General features: G+C 36.7%; 1 protein-coding gene across 1 annotated transcript in view; it reads left to right on the top strand.

The window, feature by feature from the left end:
* Positions 1 to 204: 204 nt before the first annotated feature.
* LOC128249092 (uncharacterized) overlaps positions 205 to 16,955 on the top strand; it is a 43,932-nt gene continuing 27,181 nt past the window's right edge. The window contains exon 1 of the mRNA XM_089360148.1: positions 205 to 629. The gene's annotated coding sequence lies outside the window, so the exon portion shown is untranslated. The remainder of the gene's footprint in view (positions 630 to 16,955) is intronic.

The following is a 16,955-nucleotide window of genomic DNA, read 5'->3' as shown; positions in this document are numbered from 1 at the left end:
TGGACATTTCATGGTCAAAGTCAACCAGAAGTAAAGCATTACGGTTGTATGTTCACATATCTTGTGACTAGAGCAGTACATACTGAGATGTTACATAGTGAAAATATTTTTTTTATTGAACTAAAACTATAATATTCTTCTTATACCTGTTCATTCACACTTTACAGTTTGTTAGAGAGGAGGGGGAGGGTTGATTGAGAGAGAGGAAGAAAGAATGTGAGGTTGTGTCCCACTAGTCCATATTAATACCTGAACGTCATAAAAAACAAGACCTGTAATTCATAATTTTGATTTTCATAAACAATTCTAATTAATATTACAAAGTAAACACTTATAATTTAGTGTCTAAATTTTTAAACTCTAAAACTTATTAGATACAAAATTCGACAGTAACTGATCTAATTGATTATTAGTGCATGACAAACTTAGAAAGACTGAGAACCAATCCTAGTTCCCCACACTTAGTATAAATAAAACTGCAAAGATTGACAAACAACATTTTTATTGAGATCAACTGGTAAATCGCCTTCTCTCTAGACAAGTTTGTCCTTTGATTTCATTCACTCCCTGTACAGCCACGCTCGAAGTTTGTGAATCAGAACATTTGTGAAAGTTAAAGCAAAGAATTTGTGAGTTTTCAATACTTCTTATAACACTTGGTAATACATTTTAAAGCAAAGGATATGTATATACATATATATATATGTGTGTGTGAAGCCGTTAGCTTATGGCTTCTCTAGCAAGTCGCCTATCTAGAAAATGTTTGTGTATGTATGTATATATATATATAGGTTCAGGAAAGGCAGATCCAACAGGAACAGTAATCCAAGGTAATCCGGCGGTTGGGTACATAAAATCCAGTTGAAAGGCCAGGGTCCGTGTGAGCGTACGTCATATAGTTCAAAAACACAATAACAAAAAAACAAAAAAACAACAAAGTGAGGACGTGATATGGATAGTATTATTGGACGCTCAGGAAAGGAAAGAGAGCTCTCTTTCCTTTCCTGAGCGTCCAATAATACTATCCATATCACGTCCTCACTTTGTTGTTTTTTTGTTTTTTTGTTATTGTGTTTTTGAACTATATATATATATATATATATATATAATTCTGGTGTTTGCTGAATTTTTCTTGAGAACAATCTTTTCCTTGTGGTCAGATTGTAGGTGATCTATTTCTAGCATAATGGATGTCCACTTAGTGGTCATTCCGTCTTATATGTATGTAATATAATTTTTCTGAATTTTCAGATTTTTCTATATGCTAGACCACTGGTTTTAAATTGATATTTAATTAATATTCAATTTATCACCCTCATTATTTAAATTATATATATATGTGTATATATATATATATATATATATATATATATATATATATAATCATCATCATCATCATCATCATCATCATCATTTAACGTCCACTTTCCATGCTAGCATGGGTTGGACGATTTGACTGAGGACTGCTGAACCAGATGGCTACACCAGGCTCCAATCTGATTTGGCAGCTAGATGCTCTTCCTAACACCAACCATTCTGAGAGTGTAGTGGGTGCTTTTATGTGCCACAGACACAAGTGATAGAAAGGCGACGCTGGGCACTGGTGCCATCACGATTTTGCTTTTGCTTGCCCCAACAGGTCTTCGCAAGCGGAGTTTCGTGTCCAATGAAGGAGACGACATTGGCATGGATGCCAGTCGTCTAATTTAGTTTAATTTCAATTTCACTTGCCTCAACAGGTCTTCGCAAGTGGAGTTTAGTGTCCAATGAAGGAAAGGTACGCATAAGTGGGCTGGCTACACCCCTGGCAGAGGCCTTGCATTTAGGTCTCACTTGGTTTGCCGTGTCTTCTCACGCACACACACACACACACACACACACATACATATATAGATAGATAGATAGATAGATAGGTATGTATGTATCTATAAATGTATTAAATATTTATTTTTAAAAACAAAAAATACAAGTTAATAAATTAAAAATACATGTTAACAGTCAGTACTATTAACTGGTATTTTGATATTTCAGAGTTAGAACCCCCTTTTCAGGAAATATTCTTATATTACCAGATAATATTACTAAACATTAAGTTAACAAGCTGGCAGATTATTAGTTCACCAGATAAAATGCTTAATGGCATTTCATCTGACTTTATGTCCTGAATTAAATTCTGCCAAAGTTGACTTTGTTTTTCATCTTTTCAGAGTCAATAAAATAAGTACCAGCTGAGCACTGGGGTTGATGTAATCAATTTACAGCCACCCCATAAATTTCTGGCTTTGTGCCAAAATTTGAAACCAACATTGCTAACAATTGATCTGCATTTAAAATTTTTTTAACTTACATCTTTTTGCCTTTAAAAACAATATTTAGAACGTTAATATGAGACAACGCATAATGAAAATTATACCTACACACACATGAACATATACACATGCATGCACGCACACACACGCACACACATGTAGATAGATCTAATATATATGTGTGTTGCATATGTATATATATTTGTTTGTGTGTGTATCTATATATGTGTATATTTATATATGTGTGTGTGTGTCTATATATATATATATATATATATATATATATATATATATATAGTCACAATAGGATATTTAAAATTTTTGTAGGTATATTTATCCACAATACATTGGTTTTACAAATTAAATTTTGGAGAGATGAATATATCATATACTATATTATATTCAATGAAAATATCATATACAATATTGTAAAATATCAAATATTTCTATCAAGTTAGAAAACAGAGATCTAATGGATACAGATTAATTTATTAATTAATCAGCATATTCACCAACGATTGTTTCATTTCTCAAACAAAATTCAAATTTTAATTTTGTTTGTGAAATGAAACAATTGTTGGTGAACATGTTGATTAATTAATAAATTAATCTGTATCCATTAGATCTCTCAGTTTTCTAACTCAATATGTATATATGTATGTGTGTGTGTATTTTTATTTATGCATTCATATATATATAACAAACACACACACATATATTTACATATGTATATGTATGTTTACACACATATATATGCATTTTCAATATGTGACTGTGTGTGCATCGTTGGTGATTTTCCTTCTGTGTCTTCCCTTCTTTAGACTTTTCCTGTATTTCTGATGAAGAGCACCATTTGAAACGTGAAATCCTCTTTCATTTCTTTCCTTTCCTGAGCATCCAATAACACTCTACTTATTCCATGTCCTCGCGTTGTTGCTTTTTCATGTTTTTTCTTGCTTGTTCATGTTTGGATTGACTATTTACATACATACATACACACACACACACACACACACACACACACACACACACACACACACACATATATATATATATATATATATATATATATATACATACATACATAAATATATATACATATATACATATACATACATATATACATACATATATATATACATACATATATATATGCATGCATACATATATATATACATACATACATATATATACATACATACATATATATACATACATATATATACATACATATACATACATATATATATATATACATACATACATACACACACATATATATATATATGTATACATACATACATACATATATATGTATGTTGTCTGGTTGTTCGTGAAATACTAAGGTTGACTTTTATACAGGGTCTATGGAAAATACCCAATTTTGGGGCCAAAAATAGGAAATCAACTTTTACAAGAGATTGACTATTACTCGATTATATATGGTATATCAGGCTGAGTAAAAAGTAATCAACTATTTGAACCATGAAGTATTTGTACCTGATTTTTGCAGAGTTGTGAAATTTTTTAAACATGTCTTTGCAATTGCCTAATAATAATATAGACATCGACTTGCCCAAATTCATCAATAAATTAACGTTGATATTTTTTCACCATTGTTACAATCATCTGAAATGGAACTCTCAAGCACTATATTCAAGCAATTTTACTATTCAATTTCAAAAAAGGACGTAAAGAAGCTGAAACTGCTTGCGATATCAAAGAAATATTTGGTGAGGAAATGACCAGTGAGTGGTCAGCTTGAAAATGGTTTAAATGATTTTGCAGTGGAGACCTGAGCCTTGAAGATCGTGAGCATAGTGGATGCCCATCTGTCATTGATGACAGTTAATTAAAGACTGTCATTGAGAAAGATCCATGTAAAACCACTCGAGAACTGGCAAAAGAACTTCAAGTTAGCCAGAAAACTGCCTGCAATCATTTGTATGCAATCGAAAAATCAAAAAAGCTCAACAAATGGGTACCCCACGATTTGAATGAAAATCAGAAAATGCACAGATATGAAATTTGCTCATCGCTTCTTCTCCGTAACCAGACCGATCCATTTCTGGACTGCATTTTAATTTGCGATGAAAAGTGGATTTTGTATAATAATAAAAAACGTTCTTTGCAGTGGTTGGACCAAAATGAAGCAGCAAAAACTTTCCCTAAACCCAAGCTCTTCAAAAAGGTTATGGTGACTGTTTGGAGGTGTATTGCTGGACTCATCCACTATAACTTAAAACCCAGAAAAAGCATTACTGCAGGATCATATTGCCAGGAAATTGCCAAAATGAATGTAAAACTGCTACTCCTCTATCCCAGACTGGTCAACAGAAGAGGGCTAATCATTTTTCATGACAATGCTCGACCATACATTTTACTAATGATGCTCCAGAAGTTGAGGGAACTTGGCTACAAAGTTCTTCCCCACCCAGCTTATTCCCTAGACCGTTCTCCTATCGATTACTACTTTTTCAAGAACCTTGATGGTTTCCTGTGAGAGAAGGAGTTCAAAAATCAAACCAATGCTGAAAGTATGTTCAAAGAGTTCATGAGCTCCAAAACTCCAGATTTTTATGTTACCGGAATAAACAAACTTGTAACTTGGCAAAAATGTGTTGATTATAATAGTACTTGCTTTGATGAATAAAATTTCTGCATTGTTGAAATATATTGCTTACTTTTTACTCAGCCTGATATATGTGGACATGTTTAAAGGTGTACGTGATGTTTATCATATAGCATGTAACAAGTGTGGTGGATATAATATTGCGTAGGACTATCCTTAGACTAAATATATCTGTGTGAAGAAAGACGTTTAACTAAATGCCACACCCATGAGAAAACGTTTTAGCGAGATATCAGAACCACATCAGTTACTGTATCAAGCAATGAATAGGAGGATAACAGAAATTTGAGAATTATCGTGGGGTCATTCATGGTAAACAATTAAAGCACTTCCATCAACAATAAGAAATTGATTTTGTAAGAACGCTAATTGGTTAATTTAACATACTACTCTGCACTTATAATTGCCATCTCTATTTGTATCATACATCTACTTAAGACGAAGCTAAATTAAATCTCTTCGTTTATTGTTGACGCCATAAGAATTTTATAAACATTCGAGAGAATATGTAACTAGTTCTTTTCCTTTTATTTGTTTATTTCATTTAGTAATGTTTCAGACATCATCATCATCATCGTTTAACGTCCGTTTAACGGCCACGCTCGAAATGGTGTCTTTTATGTGCCACCCACACAAGCCAGTCCAGCGGCACTGGCAACGATCTCGCTCGAAAATCCTACGGAAGCCAGTCAGGCGGTACTGGCAACGGCCACACTCAAAATGGTGCATCTTATGTGCCACCCGCACAAGAGCCAGTCCAGGGGCACTGGCAACGATCTTACTTGGCTTGCCGGGTCTTCTCACGCACAGCACATTTCCAAAGGTCTCGGTCAGTAGTCATCGCCTCGGTGAGGCCCAATGTATGAAGGTCTTGCCTCACCACCTCAGCCCAGGTCTTCCTGGGCCTACCTCTTCCACGGGTTCCCCCAACTGTTAGGGTGTGGCACTTTTTCAGGCAGCTATCCTCATCCATTCTCACCACATAAATTTATAAATAACAATGCGTAAATAGTGGGTTGAAGAAACCTATTTGGATTGAAAAAGCTGTAGATTTATGGGTGTGCTTCGAGATATTACAAAAACAGAGTTAGTTTTCGTTATGCATAAATGAATAAATACACAGACACACACACACACAGACACACACACAGACACACACACATAGACGCACAGACAGACACACACTCACACGCACACACACACACACACAAACACACACTGAATTAACAGCTAAAAACAGAATCATAAATATACATAGATATATATATAAATATATATATATATAGGTAGATATAAATATATATCTAAATAAATATATATATATATATGTGTGTGTGTGTGTATAAAAAAAAAATATATATATATATATATAATAATTTTTCCAGAGGATGTAGCAACCGTTACCAATATAGCATAAGAACTTACCTTAGGAGATCATTGACTAGATTCCTTAAGAGTCGTTCTCACAGTTTATATTTATATTATAAGGTTTTTAAACTTTTAAATTTTCATATTCAAAAGAGACAGAGACTTCAAATTCGATATATCGATTTATTCACCACTCTATGTTAACATTTCTGTGCCAAACTTATCCAGTGACTGGTCTATTGGATTTAGACGTTTGGCACTTCTTCAGGAGTGGTTACCATTCGAACAAAACACGAAAAAACACATACATAACTATTATTAAATTCTTAGAAACCCGTTAGATTTCGTCTTTGTTATTATAGGGGAGATAACTCCTTAATTTTCTATTTTTATTGCTCTCCTGTGGATTTCCACTAGATTAATTAATTATTTTGTTTATTTCTCTTTACTATACTATATTACCCGTTCCTTTACCCGTATACTTATGCATACATACACTTTACCCGTATACTTATCCATATATACATACACACACACATGAAAATTTAAAAGTTTAAAAACCTTATAATATATATATATATATATATATATATATATATATATATATATATATATATATATATATATATATATATATATAAATATATAGCAATTAAGAGTATGAAGACCGGGAAAGCCCCCGGCCCATCAGGAATCAATGCAGAGATGCTCAAAATATCTGGCAGTGTTGGCTATAGCCTAGTCACCCGTATTACGAACCAAGTGATGCACGAAGGAGTCATACCCAATGACTGGTGTAGCAGCATCATAGTCAACTGCTACAAAGGTAAAGGTGACGCTTTAGATACAAATAATTACAGAGGCATCAAGCTGTTAGATCAGGTTATGAAAGTTACGGAGAGGGTCATAGCCCAACTAATTAGGGAGCGAATCAATTTAGATGAGATGCAGTTTGGGTTCGTGCCAGGTAAAAGCACTACTGATGCCTTATTTCTAGTGAGACAGCTGCAGGAGAAATACCTAGCTAAGGATAAACCTCTGTACCTGGCTTTCGTTGACATGGAGAAAGCCTTTGACAGGGTCCCCCGATCCCTTATCTGGTGGTCAATGAGGAAACTTGGGATAGAAGAATGGTTAGTGAGAGCTGTGCGAGCCATGTACAGAGATGCTGCCAGTAAGGTGAGGGTTGGAAATGAATACAGCAATGAATTTCGGGTAGAGGTAGGGGTCCACCAAGGTTCCGTCCTCAGCCCCCTCTTATTTATCATAGTCCTCCAGGCAATCACAGAGGAGTTCAAGACAGGTTGCCTCTGGGAGCTCCTCTATGCTGATGATCTTGCCCTAATTGCGGAGTCACTATCAGAACTAGAGGAGAAGTTTCAGGTGTGGAAGCAAGGTCTAGAATTGAAGGGCCTTAGAGTCAACCTAGCTAAAACCAAAATCCTAATAAGTAGGAAGGTAGATAAAACACAAACCCTTTCAGGTAGATGGCCCTGCTCAGTATGTAGAAAAGGAGTAGGTAGTAACTCTATAAGATGTACTCGGTGCAAGCTATGGACACATAAGAGGTGCAGCAACATCAAAGGCAGGTTCACTAGGAAGTTAGGTTTTGTTTGTGGCAGATGTTCAGGTGCAATAAAGACTGTAAACAAACAGGAAACAACTTCTATCTCATTCCAGGGTGAAAAACTAGAGGTAGTCGATAGCTTCTGCTATTTGGGCGACCAAGTTAGTAGTGGGGGTGGGTGCGCTGAAAGTGTAGCTGCTAGAATAAGAATAGCCTGGGCAAAGTTTAGAGAGCTCTTACCCCTGCTGGCGACAAAGGGACTCTCACTCAGAGTAAAAGGCAGACTGTATGACGCATGCGTACGAACAGCCATGCTACATGGCAGTGAAACATGGGCTGTAACTGCTGAGGACATACGTAAGCTCACAAGGAATGAAGCCAGTATGCTCCGTTGGATGTGTAATGTCAATGTGAATACCCGTCAGAGTGTAAGTATCTTGAGAGAAAAGCTGAACATTAGAAGCATCAGTTGTGGTGTGCAAGAGAGACAATTGCGCTGGTATGGACATGTGGTGAGAATGGATGAGGATAGCTGCGTGAAAAAGTGCCACACCCTAACAGTTGAGGGAACCCGTGGAAGGGATAGGCCCAGGAAGACCTGGGCTGACATTGGGCCTCACCGAGGCGATGACTACTGACCGAGACCTTTGGAAATGTGCTGCGTGTGAGAAGACCCGGCAAGCCAAGTAAGATTGTTGCCAGTGCCCCTGGACTGGGTCTTGTGCGGGTGGCACATGAGATGCACCATTTTGAGCGTGGCCGTTGCCAGTACCGCCTGACTGGCTCCTGTAGGATTTTCGAGCGAGATCGTTGCCAGTGCCCCTGGACTGGCTTGTGCGGGTGGCACATAAAAGACACCATTTCGAGCGTGGCCGTTTTCGTGCGGGTGACACGTAAAAGCACCCACTACACTCTCTGAGTGGTTGGCGTTAGGAAGGGCATCCAGCTGTAGAAACTCTGCCAAATTAGATTGGAGCCTGGTGTTGCCATCCGGTTTCACCAGTCCTCAGTCAAATCGTCCAACCCATGCTAGCATGGAAAGCGGACGTTAAACGATGATGATGATGATGTATATATATATTAATATTTATATATATATATATATATATATATATATATATATATATATATATATATATATATATATATATATATATATGTATATATATATAAATATTTATATATATATATATATATATATATATATATATATATATATATATATATATATATATAAATATATAATATATATGCTAGCTTTGAGAGTTGCATTTCCTCGCGTTCAGTAAAAATGTGTTTATTATGGTAGTCTGACCTTAGAGTCCCTCATAGCATGAGGCATTCATGTATAGTAATGCCCTTATATAAATAAATATATTTTGAGGAATAAATTATGGATTTTTCCCTTATGAGGTTTTTTTCACGCTAGCTACTTGATAAATTCTTATAAAAGAATTCATCCTATTATTGAATTAATTAAATGTGTATATATATATATATATATTATTTTGTTTAAAAGAGTTCCAGCACTGTCTGTTTTTTATGTTTTATTTATATTCCTGCAGAACCAAATATATATAGGAGTGGCTGTGTGGTAAGTAGCTTGCTTACTAACCACATGGTTCTGGGTTCAGTCCCACTGCGTGGCACCTTGGGCAAGCGTCTTCTACTATAGCCTCGGGCCGACCAAAGCTTTGTGAGTGGATTTGATAGATGGAAACTGGATGAAGCCCGTCGTATATATGTATATATATGTGTGTGTGTGTGTTTGTGTGTCTGTGTTTGTCCCCCCAACATCGCTTGACAACCGATGCTAGTGTGTTTACGTCCCGTAACTTAGCAGTTCGGCAAAAGAGACCGATAGAATAAGTACTAGGCTTACAAAGAATAAGTCCTGGGGTCGATTTGCTCGACTAAAGGCGGTGCTCCAGCATGGCCACAGTCAGATGACTGAAACAAGTAAAAGAGTAAAAAGTATATATATATATATATATATATATATATATATATATATATATATATATATATATATATATATATATATACTAGCAGTTTACCCTGCGTTGCCCGGGAACATCAATTAATGTAAAATAACACTGGGGCATTTCAATTTCAAAATAAAAGAAAGATCAGCTATCCGATCTCAATTGTTCTAAAAATGTTTGGTTAAGAATTAAGCGGGAAATTTTTTTTTAAATCAGTAACATAAGCATGAGATTATTGCTTTGACACAATTTACAATGTGTCTTGGCGTTGCTAAAGTTTATAATCCTGACCTTATATATTATTTCCTGCTCTGTGGATAACTATAATGAAGTCTTGAATATATTGGAGTCTTCTTGGTGTCATAGCTTTATGCTCATAAACGAACACTCCGCCTAGACTTGGGGAATAACTACTTAAGTCAAGTGGTCAACTCATAAAGCTCTAAGCGTAAGGGTTTTGTCAAAGGAAGGAGAGAAACCAAATGTTTATTTATTGTTCCATTGAACAATAGTAAGTCTCGATCAGTCTTTGATAAACTTAGGGATGCAGGATTCACATTGCGTAACTTTGTTATGATATTGGGTCATTGCTGTTGTAGATGTGATGGCAACCGATCGAGTGCATGCCTTGCTGCCATAGCTACCCGAAAACTAGTGGTTGTGGATATGAAATGAGAAGACCTTTTAGCAAAAAACCGTAGAAATGCAATGAGATTCACCTTGCGCCCCACTCTCAAACAACCAATGTATAGTTGTCCATGTGAAAAACATGACTCGTCCAAAAAAAACCAGCAACAGATTGTGTCTGACTTTGTGACTTGTTTATTGACATAGCAAAACTGACATGAATGGGAAATTGAAGCCTCCAAAAGGAGAAAGGAATAGCCGCTCTTGATGGAATGAGAGGAACTCGTGGTATGAAAACACCGTCTCCTTTTCCACTCCTGGAAATTACGGTAGCCTCTGTTACGTGGTTAAGAACTTTTTTAACAACCAGTCGTGTTCCGTTGCATAGTTTTGGTGGCTCCAAATTCCGAAGCAGCATTATTGGAATCCCTTCTTTTCAGCTGCAATACACATGGAAGAAGGCATGGAGGGTCCAATGAGTTAAGAAATTTGGTAGGATAATTAACTGCTTCATTGTTGTCTATCATGGTATCAATTGACTTAAATGTTCAATGATTTCCGGGTAGAGAATGGAGGAGTTGATCATTCAGCTTGCTTACAGTGGTGTTCTTAGGAACAAGTATTGCTCTTTCACACAACCAGTTAAGATTGTAGCAGTTGTCCTGCAAATTCAGAAACACCTTGCCATTTAGTTCGTTGATAGAAGATACAATGGTACAAAGTGACGAGATGTCTAGTTCACCCGCTGCATCCAAAGGCACCTTACCGTCACCAAGTTCCAAAATATCTTTAGCAAACTGAGAAGAATTTTGATCACCATAATGTCGGGCTCTCATATTTGTGTATAGCGTAAGTGTCGTAACATGACACCACAACGGTGATGACTTAAGGCACGCTTGTACTTCATCTGCCCTTGTACTTTTATGAATGGCAGAAAGAGTTTGTCTAAAGTCACCTGACAATAGAAGCGTTGCACAGCTCATTGGAGCCTGACTGTCTCATATATCCCTCAGAGTTCTATCTAAAGCCTCTAATGCTCCTCTGTGAGCCATTGTGCACTCATCCCATACTATAAGAATGCACTGTCAGAGTACTTACCCTTGGTCAGAACTTATGCTGACGTTGCAGGATAGGCTTCTGGAGCCGCTAAATTCAGTGGAAGTTTGAAGGTGGAATGTGCTGTTCTCCTACCTGGCAACAAAGTGGAAGCAATCCCAGAAGAGGCTACTGCTAATGCTATGTCGCCATTTTGCCATACATTTGCGAGAATTAATTTGATTAAAAAGGTTTTTCCAGCGCCACCTGGTGCATTCAAGAAGAAAATACTACCGGATTGGTGACACACGCTGCTAACAATACAGTTGTAGACATGGCGTTGGTCTGGAAGCAGTTGTGGTTCCACCTCATTGACGAATTGGGCAAGAGACGCTTTATCGTAAAACGTTTCTCGCAAGACTGCAGAAGAAAGTGTGTTGTATACTGACCGGAGTGTAGCTGGTAAACTGTATGTCGGCAAATCAGTACCACCAAGGGAAATAACCCTATCCTCAAGGTCAATCAGTCCTCTATTGTAAATTTCATCACTAGTACCATCCAGTTCAGGATACTGCAATATTGCCTGATGTCTGTAGTCTTCTGAGAGATCATCTTGGAACTTCAGCCACAATGAGTTTGGATCAACCACCTCGCACATCTGTAGTAATACTGCAAACAGCGCATGTAGACAGCTAGGAGATTGCAAAAGAGAAGTTTCTGATAATGTGAAAATCCACTGCGAGCCATTTTCAAGCAGGCCATGTTTGAAGCATGTCTTCCTGTATGTGCTGCACACATGACCATTTGACTGTTTGACGATCTTCAAATGACTGCGGTCCCATTACTTCATGAAGCAGCAAACGGAAGTAAAAGCATTCATGGTAATTCGGGTGTACTGTATAAACTCATCCAAGGCAACTGTTGGACTTAATCCCGGAATGCCCATCAACAGGTTGGCTTGCCTTTCTGCGAACCCATTTTTTCCTGGACCATGTGTAGTAGGAGGGCACTTGAGGGTAGAGCACCATTTGAGCGAAAGGATCGTCCTGACATAGTTTGAAAAATGCAGCCAGGGTGGTTTCACGTGCCTCTTTCACCAATTGAGCAGCAGTTTCATCAGTAAAGTAAATCCTTTGGCCATTTTCAAGGTGGACTGCAAGCCAGGATATCATGTCAGACTTTCGGTTGTTGGCATGGAAATAGTTCTGCCTCAATCTCTTTCCTCCTTGGACTACAAGTGAAGGTAATAAAAAGGTCAGGCCGACCATAATAGCAAAAGTAAGTAAAAGCATCCCACGTCCTCTCGTGCATATATTGAGGACTTCCTGTGAAAGTTGATGGGAGAATACAGAGTTTTCCTACACTGCCGGGCTCTGCATCGTCCATTATAGCATCATGGAGGTGGATGTAGCTTTCGGACTGCAGTTGCCTCTGATGTGTCCATATAAAACACAACCTCTCCGATTCTATCTTCGCACACATATCAACAGCAAATTGCTGAAGTAGCTCTCGCAAACGGTGTAAATGATTGAAGGAGTTGTTGCGAACCATGAAGTAGTAGGAATAGAAACTCATACACGAAACTCCTATTTGTTGAAAATCCATTGTTTTCCGGATTAAGCTGAGTAATACCAATTCGGTATCCATCTTCTCCTTTTGCAAACAGTAGCGGATAAGGAAGGGTGTCATAAGACCTATGTGTTTCACTTTTACACTGAAGCGTGTTGTAGCAATGCCTGAGAACAATGAAGCTGATGCGGTATTAGAAGTTCAATGACATCTGTGCCTGTCTTCAATTTCCACAACTTGCGCAGCTGAAGTCGATGTGGCATTAGCAATTTTACGACATCTGCGCTTGTCTTCAGATTCCGCAGCTCGCACATCTGAAGTAGATGCAGCATTAGCAATTTTACGACGTCTGTGTTGGTCCTCATTTTCCGTGGCTCAAGCTGCTGAAGTCAACGCTGCATCAGCTGATTGTCGAAATGCTCATTGATGGACTATTTCATTCGCTCTTCTGGTGGTGGTACATTCACTGTCCTGTGACCATCTAACAACAGATGTAATTGCATGCTGCCTCTACAGTTTTTCATCCAATGAAACATCGCTTTCTTCGAGGCATGACTTAAAACCGGGACAAATATTCTGAATGTCACTGTTGCAGGGAATTTAAGCCATATTCATGTGATATTCATACCTTAACCGAGGTTTAGACGTGGAAGCAGATGCAAGAGGAGCCGAGGAGTAGAAGTAGTGATACTATTTCTACTATTGCTATATAACACTTACTTTAAATGAAGCAGTAACAGAAGCCTTACCTTCTGATCCAAACAAACTTGTTCTTCTTTAATAGCAAAACTAATAGAAAGCGATACAAAAGGAGCTGGTAGCAGTAATAGTCGTAAAAGTAGTACTATGGCATCTACAACCGCAACTGCTATGCTTACTTTGCACACCACAGTAATGGCAGCTTTACCTTCTGACCAAAAAAGTGTTGGCAGAGGTAAAGATCATGGACAGCACCCTTTAGGACTTTTGGGTGGGGGCTTATTTTTACATGAACACACTATATCGAGGGTGGAAATTCCGAATCTGCAAAAATTCTATCTGCATTTCAAAATTTAAATTCCCACCCCACCTCCTCAATTTCTTAAATTTTCACTTTGTAAAAAAATTTTTTTAGGTGAAATACATAGAAAAATAGGGATATTATGATTCTGAAAAAAAAATTGTAAAATTGCAATTTTTCAAAAAAATATTTTTTAAACACCCCCTCCCCTCCACCCTGTTACAAGAAATGTAATTAAAGTGTTTCATGCATACATTGAATTATAAAATAGCAGACGCAAAAAGTATCAAAACAGAAAACCTGACATGCTAGAAACACATTTTCAAAATTTTAATACGTTACCAAAGAAGAAAAAATTTTAAAATTTAAACCTGCCCCAACCGGAAATCTGACAAGCTAGAAACAACAGCCAAACCGAGGATCAACTTTCTAAATACGAATTAGCAAAAGAGGTAAAAAAGTTTTTAAATGTCATTTTGTTGTGTGTGTGTGTGTGTGCGCGCGCGCGCGTACATGTATCTTCCTTATGCATTCAAAAACTGAGCTTGCCCTGGAATGATATTACCAGTGGTGGGTGCCTGGATAGTTCGACACAACACAAAATTAAAGGAGAAGCGAATGTGTTGGGGCTGCTTGAGGAGAAATGGCATGAGCCCAACTGAATCCATGAAGCAGATATTATAAAATAATGATAGAAAATCAGAAAAAAGAGAACCCATCTGGGATCTAATGGCTAGAGCATGCCTATGAGCAATTTTATAATAATCAGTTGAATGACCTTTCTTTGGACACAATCTAAGATGTCTGTATGAGAAATAGCAGCACCTCCCAACATGTGGGATATACCTGAGTGTTGTAAATGGTCATTAATTATTTGGAGATGAAGTATTTATTGGCATTGAAGAGTAGGGGCAATTAAAAGATGTACTTTTACCATGAGAGAATTCTGGTGATTATGAGGTTTAACATTTGGATTGATAATGAGGAATCATACTGCTCATTTTAAGGGTGAGGGGCAAGTGCAATGATGTCTTTTTTTATGTAAATACTTGTGTTTTTTGGCTGTCCCTATTGGAGATGCTTTTGTAGTTTCTGTTTATGGAGCAGAAGCTAGTATAAGTTAGGCATGTGATGTACAGATTATTTATAAATGATGCTTGATTGGTGAAGGCCGACACTTACATATAATCTGTGTGAGAATGAGAATTGTTTGTCCTGGTAGAAAGTTGGTCATTAATGTAGAGAGAGACGGAAAGGAGATGAAAGAAAACTGAACATAGAGCAGAGTAGATAGAATATGAGACTGAAAGAGCTCATGATAATTTACTCTGACTGGAAGCTACTAATATAAGAGGGGAGAAATGGATGGAAACCACAGGTGAACAGTTTTGATGTCAAGGGTAACAACTTTCAGTTGGTAAATTTTGAGCTACAGTTCTAACAAAGTCCTGAATGTCAGACAACTAAAATCTCTAAAAGATGCTGGCATTCAAAGAACATATGCAAATCAAGTTTTACATGAAATGTTGCCAAGTTTATCAACAAATTTGGCTTAAGGAAGCTTTTGTTTGAACTTCTCTGATGTGAAGGAAAAGACCTGAACAGTAAGAGAGTAGGATCAAATTTTATGGAATCCATACTGATGGCCGTTAAAATGAGAAAAAGATTCAAGGTATTAGAGAACATCATTATAAATGGTTTACTCATTAGCTTTGAGATATAAGATGATAGTTGACAGATTGAAGCGTGTTGCTCATCTAGAATTCGGGCTCATGACAACATGTTTTTGAGGATCAAAACATATCCCTGTACAGAATGAAAGACTGAAGGGTTTGGTGGGTATATGAGTTGACCCTGTTAAAACATTCTTTGAAGTTAATAGAAGATCATTGTTAGGGCTGGTGAACTTGCTTGTTTGAAGTGCCTAGAGATTTATTTTTTTCACACCTAGTGTGTATGTATGCAAGTTGGTGAGTTTGGGGTTGTGGATAGCAATAGAGTGAGAACAGTTTTACCAAGTGTGAGTAAGTATAGTAAATAACGACAACTGACTATGTTTCTATATGGAATAACAGCAAACTTTACCAGATGAGATTTACTTGCTTTAAAACTAAAGCATGGGCTCACCAGATATGAAGACATTTTTTGTATTAATGTTAGATGAATTGAGCAACTAATTTTTCTATTTTTCATTTCTTTTCCTTCTATGTCATTTGGTAAACTCAGTGATACCTAAATTTCTTGTACTTCTTCAAACTAATCTCACAAAAAAAGATTTCTTATCCCCAAAACTACATCTGTGTATCATTTGTGTCAGACTGATGTTAAACATTACCATCTCGACTGCTTATCTTGGCACTGTTTCTCATCTTTCCATCACTAACTTTAAAGATCTTTACAATGCCAGCTAATATTTTTTTATTATTTAGTTCAGGAAAAACAGATCAAATCTCAAACTGGCTTGCAGACATTCTCAGGCTAGAGAAATTTGCATATGTTGAATTTGGAATTTTATATGTTAAATTTTGTAAAGAAAATATGATTAAGAAAAGAGTTTATCCAGAAATTTGAAAATGTTTAATACAAAGTCAGTGTGAGTAACTCACAGAAGATACAAGAAAATGAGAAGAGCTAAATGTCATGGGTGGGCTTACTATTTCAGCAGTGAAGAGACTATTGTAGTGATGTTGTAAAACTTTGCTATCAACTTACAGATAGTCAAGTATTTTGAGTTACTTATTTTTCATTTTTTTTCTTCATTTTAATCTTGTTTTTCCAAAATTATAAACTTGATAATATTTGTATTAATGATATTTGTAAGTTAAGATTATTTGAAAAACAACAGCAAAAGTCTCATTGTTCA

Source organism: Octopus bimaculoides, chromosome 11 (assembly GCF_046866305.1).
Source record: "Octopus bimaculoides isolate indiv1 chromosome 11, ASM4686630v1, whole genome shotgun sequence".
Taxonomy (NCBI): domain Eukaryota; kingdom Metazoa; phylum Mollusca; class Cephalopoda; order Octopoda; family Octopodidae; genus Octopus; species Octopus bimaculoides.
This window is presented reverse-complemented; position numbering and strand designations above follow the sequence as displayed.